Source organism: Schistocerca piceifrons, chromosome 8 (assembly GCF_021461385.2).
Source record: "Schistocerca piceifrons isolate TAMUIC-IGC-003096 chromosome 8, iqSchPice1.1, whole genome shotgun sequence".
Taxonomy (NCBI): domain Eukaryota; kingdom Metazoa; phylum Arthropoda; class Insecta; order Orthoptera; family Acrididae; genus Schistocerca; species Schistocerca piceifrons.
Window position 1 is genome coordinate 394,824,061 of NC_060145.1, and position 7,852 is coordinate 394,831,912.

A 7,852-nucleotide genomic window follows, 5' to 3' on the forward strand; every position below is an offset into this window, starting at 1 on the left:
TTCGCGAGCGGGTTGAGTCGCGGAGGGGCGCGAGTGGTCGCCGCATCCGTGGGCGGGGAGCGCGCCAACCAATGAGCGCGCGGCGCGCAGTTTTTTGCTATGCAAATAGCGGCCGGCCGCTGGTTGGCAGTCGCGAGTCGCGGAGCGGGTTGGCGGGCGGGCGCCAGCTGCGCGCAAGGGAAGGGGAGGGGGAACAACAGCCAGCGCTCTCTGGAGGGGAAGGGGAGAGGGGGCAATGCCTGCCGGACATTTCCCGTGTTTTAGCTTTGCAATCCCGTAGCAGAACGATAACAGCAAACACAGAAGCTACATTTTTACACTAATCTTTTCATTCCCACGTAACTATTACTTATTTATTTAATCTGATCTTATTAGGGCCATCAGGCCCTGTCTTACATCGGACCAGAGTTTCATACATGCAATTCGTTTTTTACACCATAGTTTCCCAAGAAATAACAATCTTAGTATGACAAATAGTATTCAAATGATTTGAATATCTGAAGTAGCAATGTGAGTAAATAATACTATGAACTAATAAATCATCGTGAGACACAACTGCAATTAAAAACACGTTGTCTCACATCTTGTTTTGGTTGTAGGCCATCACCATTCCGTCCGCCCCTGGTAGCTGAGTGGTCAGCGCGACGGAATGTCGTCCCTAACGGCTCGGGGTCGATTCCCGGCTGGGTCAGAGATTTTCTCCGCTCAGGGACTGGGTATTGTGTCGTCCTTATCATCATCATTTCATCCCCATCGACAAGCAAGTCGCCGAAGTGGAGTCAACCAAAAAGCCATACGTCTTTTCCATATCACCACCCCAAGCAAGTTTCGTCAGGTGGGGAAACAGAAGACGAAATGTAATATAAAACGTGAACTAGCCGTCTGAAGATGAACCTGTCGGTTCGAAACCGCCAATGACACTGATTAATTAAATAAATAGGATTGTAAATAGCTGCTGATTGCCGTAATTTTCTGTGTTGGAATCAACCTGTATTTTCTAAACAGCCACGTGCTCAAAATTTCAGTTTTTGACAAAATAGCGAGGAGAGATATGCGGGACAGTGTTCGTTGATAAGATGAGAGAGAGAACAGATGGTTTGGAAATATCTGCGACTGTCTGCCAGGATAGCTGTGCGTCTACATCTATATCTACATTTATACTCCGCAAGCCACCCAACGGTGTGTGGCGGAGGGCACTTTACGTGCCACTGTCATTACCTCCCTTTACTGTTCCAGTCGCGTATGGTTCGCGGGAAGAACGACTGCCGGAAAGCCTCCGTGCGCGCTCGAATCTCTCTAATTTTACATTCGTGATCTCCTCGGGAGGTATAAGTAGGGGGAAGCAATACATTCGGTACCTCATCCAGAAACGCACCCTCTCTAAACCTGGCGAGCAAGCTACACCGCGATGCAGAGCGCCTCTCTTGCAGAGTCTGCCACTTGAGTTTGCTAAACATCTCCGTAACGATATCACGCTTACCAAATAACCCTGTGACGAAACGCGCCGCTCTTCTTTGGATCTTCTCTATCTCCTCTGTCAACCCGACCCGGTACGGATCCCACACTGATGAGCAATACTCAAGTATAGGTCGAACGAGTGTTTTGTAAGCCAACTCCTTTGTTGATGGACTACATTTTCTAAGGACTCTCCCAACGAATCTCAACCTGGCACCAGATTTCCAACAATTATTTTTATATGATCATTCCACTTCAAATCGTTCGGTATGCATACTCCCAGATATTTTGCAGAAGTAACTGCTACCAGTGTTTGTTCCGCTATCATATAATCATACAATAAAGGATCCTTCTTTCTATGTTTTCGCGATAGATTACATTTGTCTATGTTAAGGGTCAGTTGACACTTCCTGCACCAAGTGCGTGTGATGGTGAAATATGATCAAAGAGCTGAACATCACACATATATCGAACACAGGCATTCATAACGAGTTCCAGGCTGGAGGCGTGTATTGCCGTTGGTCACTTTGAGCACAAGCTGTGATGGTCAATTGTTTCGTTACTGATCAGAAGCCACATAATTAGTGTATGCACTTGTTCTGTTCTTTGGTGTGTCCTACCACAGATATTGCACAAGTGTCGGTGTGGAACTTTTCAGATTACAATATCTCGTAAACAATTCGCACTAGAATCCCGCAATAAACACCACTGACATTCTAATTTACACTAATTTCAGTTTGTTAAAGTTAATAAGCATTATTCTAGTAAAGAATGTTTGCATAAAAAACACGAAGTATTATTAGAATCTGTTAACTGGCTAACAATACAAGCCGGTGACTACCAATTCATTCTGTGAAAACCGCACATCAACAGCCCTTTCCATTTCCCAAGTATCTGCGGTGCAAGTTTTAGGTGATTCACCCTGTGTAGGCGAAACAGTAAGGACAGTAAAAGGACTTGTTAGAGAGCGAGAACACCACACGCAGTTGGAACTAAGCGTGAAATATGAGGAAACCTGGATACCAGGAGAACTGCGGCCGTGATACTGATCTCAGCAAAGAGCGTGTGCCAGCTGAGAAAAGTGACATTTGTAGAAGAAAACTCCAAAGTGCGACTGGCTTTCCAAGAACGACTGTAATTTCAGAAGAGAAGACGGCTTTAGGCTTCCAGCTTCATGGTTTCCTGTCATTAAGGAAGTATATACGCAGCTACTTCGCGCGTTTAAAAAAAAAAAGAAAAGAAAAGAAACGAACAGCTACCTCTGCGGCACGATAATAATGTTTTGATAAACACTCTTACCTCTCGTTACCTCTGCCGCACGGTAATAATATTTTGATAAACACTCTTACCCTCTTGTTTTGCTAGTTTCGCTATCTCTCCAATATAAATTTACCCAATAGCACCACTTCTACTGAATAAACACGGTGAACTGCCATTGATAAGTGAAAGTGACTTTGGTCTTTGACAGCAGAATAAATACACTCCTGGAAATGGAAAAAAGAACACATTGACACCGGTGTGTCAGACCCACCATACTTGCTCCGGACACTGCGAGAGGGCTGTACAAGCAATGATCACACGCACGGCACAGCGGACACACCAGGAACCGCGGTGTTGGCCGTCGAATGGCGCTAGCTGCGCAGCATTTGTGCACCGCCGCCGTCAGTGTCAGCCAGTTTGCCGTGGTACACGGAGCTCCATCGCAGTCTTTAACACTGGTAGCATGCCGCGACAGCGTGGACGTGAACCGTATGTGCAGTTGACGGACTTTGAGCGAGGGCGTATAGTGGGCATGCGGGAGGCCGGGTGGACGTACCGCCGAATTGCTCAACACGTGGGGCGTGAGGTCTCCACAGTACAACGATGTTCTCGCCAGTGGTCGGCGGAAGGTGCACGTGCCCGTCGACCTGGGACCGGACCGCAGCGACGCACGGATGCACGCCAAGACCGTAGGATCCTATGCAGTGCCGTAGGGGACCGCACCGCCACTTCCCAGCAAATTAGGGACACTGTTGCTCCTGGGGTATCGGCGAGGACCATTCGCAACCGTCTCCATGAAGCTGGGCTACGGTCCCGCACACCGTTAGGCCGTCTTCCGCTCACGCCCCAACATCGTGCAGCCCGCCTCCAGTGGTGTCGCGACAGGCGTGAATGGAGGGACGAATGGAGATGTGTCGTCTTCAGCGATGAGAGTCGCTTCTGCCTTGGTGCCAATGATGGTCGTATGCGTGTTTGGCGCCGTGCAGGTGAGCGCCACAATCAGGACTGCATACGACCGAGGCATACAGGGCCAACACCCGGCATCATGGTGTGGGGAGCGATCTCCTACACTGGCCGTACATCACTGGTGATCGTCGAGGGGACACTGAACAGTGCACGGTACATCCAAACCGTCATCGAACCCATCGTTCTACCATTCCTAGACCGGCAAGGGAACTTGCTGTTCCAACAGGACAATGCACGTCCGCATGTATCCCGTGCCACCCAACGTGCTCTAGAAGGTGTAAGTCAACTACCCTGGCCAGCAAGATCTCCGGATCTGTCCCCCATTGAGCATGTTTGGGACTGGATGAAGCGTCGTCTCACGCGGTCTGCACGTCCAGCACGAACGCTGGTCCAACTGAGGCGCCAGGTGGAAATGGCATGGCAAGCCGTTCCACAGGACTACATCCAGCATCTCTACGATCGTCTCCATGGGAGAATAGCAGCCTGCATTGCTGCGAAAGGTGGATATACACTGTACTAGTGCCGACATTGTGCATGCTCTGTCGCCTGTGTCTATGTGCCTGTGGTTTTGTCAGTGTGATCATGTGATGTATCTGACCCCAGGAATGTGTCAATAAAGTTTCCCCTTCCTGCGACAATGAATTCACGGTGTTCTTATTTCAATTTCCAGGAGTGTATGAATCAAATGGCTCTGAGCACTATGGGACTTAACTGCTGAGGTCATCAGTCCCCTAGAACTTAGAACTACTTAAACCTAACTAACCTGAGGACATTACACACTTCCATGCCCGATGCAGGATTCCAACCTGCGACCGTAGAGGTCGCGCTGTTCCAGACTGTAGCGCCTAGAACCGCTCGGCCACCGCGGCCGGCGAAGTTTTCTGATCTGGACTTAATCAACGGAAGTAACATGGACGTGGACTAACCTACCTGCGACTTCAAGGAGAAATATTCCGAAACAGCCACCTCGATTGACGCATCGCTAGCATCAGCCGCCAGCAATGGGAATTACACGAAGCCATATAGGAAGAATCACACCAGCCTGACGAAAGCGAGGGCAGCACCTGCGTCGTATACCAACCATTTGCAGAGGCTGCATCAAATAAAAAAAAAAAAAAAAAAAGCCAGACGACGACAGACAAACCCAAGGACGTTGTACAGAAGACAACAAGCAACCAGCAACCTGAAATCAATTTCGAGCCACCACGCTAGCAACGCAGGAACCTGCAGCCGCAGCGTCGTCCTATGTACGATGTTCTGCACAGATAAGACCGGGTCACCTAGCCTCTGCTGTTGTCGGAGGTGCAACAGCTGCGACTCAACTGAGGATCACCCGGAAGCAGCCATCAACGCAACAACCTCACGTCGTGCTACGAACCACGGCAGAGCGCTTAGCAGTTACTGAACTAGTACATGCGCTTGATCAAACTGTTACTGAAATTAAGAAAACTCTTCCCACCCTACTAGCAATCATCGTGGCCATACAAGAAGCTGTCAGAAGCATGCTGACGATCACCAACGGAACCATCTAGATGGGATATGTCCAGAAATAGACCAACTGAAATCATTAATTTTGCGATTTGGAATGCCAATGGCATATACCACCACCTGCTGGAATTCATACAATTCCTGACATCTGTCTAGCGTCTGAAATTCACCTAAAGCCGGCACTATGAATCAATGCTGCGACCACTCTACAACTGGGGTGGAACTGCTTTCTACATCATGAACTCGCCCCGCCACTAAGCTGCACCCTAGCCAACGCTACACTGCAGTCACAGTGAAGACCATCAGTATATAGCATCATCATCTTCATTGCCATCTAGAGGCCTCTTGACGCAAGCAACCTCTTCCAAACTACAGGGAAGCGTATCACCGCCAGGGATCTTAATGCAAAACACAAGATGAGGCACTATTATTCCTAGTAGCTGCACCTTACTAAAAGTAGCAGAATGTTTCCACGAATACGTCTGTGAACTGTAAAACCCACCAGCTACCCAGCCAATGGAAATCTGCCGGATGTATTCGAAGTCTGTATCGCCAAGAGAATCCCTGGATTCACTACCGTGGCCGCACATTGTATAACGTATGACATTTTCCACAGAGCGGCAATTCGTCCCCACCAATAGCCGGCCTAGCACCGTCAAGACCAAATGGGCTGATTACTGCCGACAGTTGAAATGCTGAATTGTGAATCATGTACTTGAAGCTGATGCCAGCGTGGGCAATGCAGATATTTATAACTACGGCCATTACTGAAGTAGTTATCTCCTCCACTCCACCAGATTACCCTGGTGCAGGTTGCAGACCAGAAACTACTCTACAGGACATTCTTCTACTTGTCTGAAAGAAGAACACTCGGAACAAGGAGTAACACCTTACAAGGCTAGAGTGAATCTGCTTCAGCAGCAAAGATTGAGCACCAGAATATGGGGTGGGCAGAAAGGAGCGCATCGTTGCAAACTGATACCTCTGCATGATACCTCGTCCACCTCTTTACGAAGAAATGGCCCAAGATGCGACTGTTAACAACTGTAGCTAGTCGGGCCTGCACTCCACTGGACAAGACAAATGCTACAGCTGATGTATTTGAAAACAAATTGTTTGCTCGTGGCCATCAACAATGGACGTGATAAACTCTTGGAGGAACGACTCTCTCTCTCTCCACTGAAGCAGAAGAACACTATTCGGAGATAGAAACCATTACTGAAGAGTGCAGCAAACGTTCAAACGACAATCAAATGTGAAAGCACTTGGTCATGATCAAATCAAAGCCAAGACGCCCAAGGAAATGCCTTCAGCAGCCATTAAGAACGTTACCCACGTGTTTATCAGCAGCCTGATTTAGAAGTAGTTTTCTTCACCGTGCAAAAAAGTCATCGTTATGGTAGTCTCAAAACTGGGGGAAGAGCTATATGGGTCCTGCCAACTACAGGCCTATCAACCTCTTCTTCACGCTGAGGAAGGCTATCGAAAGCATGTTGCTGCAACGGCTCATTCTGCAACTGATCAGTGAAGTAGTGCTGCCCGACGAGCAGTTCAGGATCTGAGGAGGCCACTCCACGCTTCTCCAGTTCCTCTGATTGGTGGAAGAAGCAACTGTGGAATTTAATAACAGGAAACACTGCGGCATGATCCTCCTGGATGTCATCCACAGAGGAATGGCCAACTGCGGGTGGTACAACTACTCACCAGCTATCTAGAAGGCCATTCTTGTTAGGGTCGGGGGAGGGGGGGGGGGCACTTCAACATACAGAAATGAACTTGCTGGAGTACCTCGAGGCTCAGTGCTGGGTCTTGTCTTTTACAGTGCCTACACAGCAGACCTCCCATCGTCACTACATATTAGTAAATATGTCTAAGATGTTGTGTTGGCAGAAGAGCCAACACCGTGTTACTAGTGGAGGCCGAAATGCACGCGTCTTAGCTCACGCAGGCTGTCATGAGGAGGGAAGGACTATACTGACGTGAGGTCTGGAACATGACAAGGAATGAGAATTCAGAAAGCGGACGTAATTAGTTTGATACTTAACTTTAATCCATTAATGATGAACGTCACTCTTGACGGTACATGATTCACAATATTATCAGTTCAGAATACATTCGTAGTAACTGAATATGGCGCCTTGCTAGGTCGTAGCAAAAGACGTAGCTGAAGGCTATGCTAAACTGTCGTCTCTGCAAATGAGAGCGTATGTAGTCAGTGAACCATCGACAGCAAAGTCGGCTGTCCAACTGGGCCGAGTGCTTGGGAGTCTCTCTAGACTAGACCTGCCGTGTGGCGGCGCTCGGTCTGCAATCACTGATAGTGGCGACACGCGGGTCCGACGTATACTAACGGACCGCGGCCGATTTAAAGGCTACCACCTAGCAAGTGTGGTGTCTGGCGGTGACACCACAGATGTCGATACTGCTTTCATGTGCAGGCACAGACGATCAGGTATTATACAACGCAGTTTATAGAAACCCTGAAGAGACATCGAATCGTGGACATCAGACTGGTGCATAAAGTTTAACACTGCCAAGAGCTAGGTGATTCTACTCACAAAGTGGCGGCCCAGGCCTATAGGAGACATCCCTCCCTTTGGTACCTCCACAAAAGAACATCTAAACCAAAATATCTAGGGGTTTATCTGATCGCCAGTTCAGTTCTATGCACTCACCGACATCA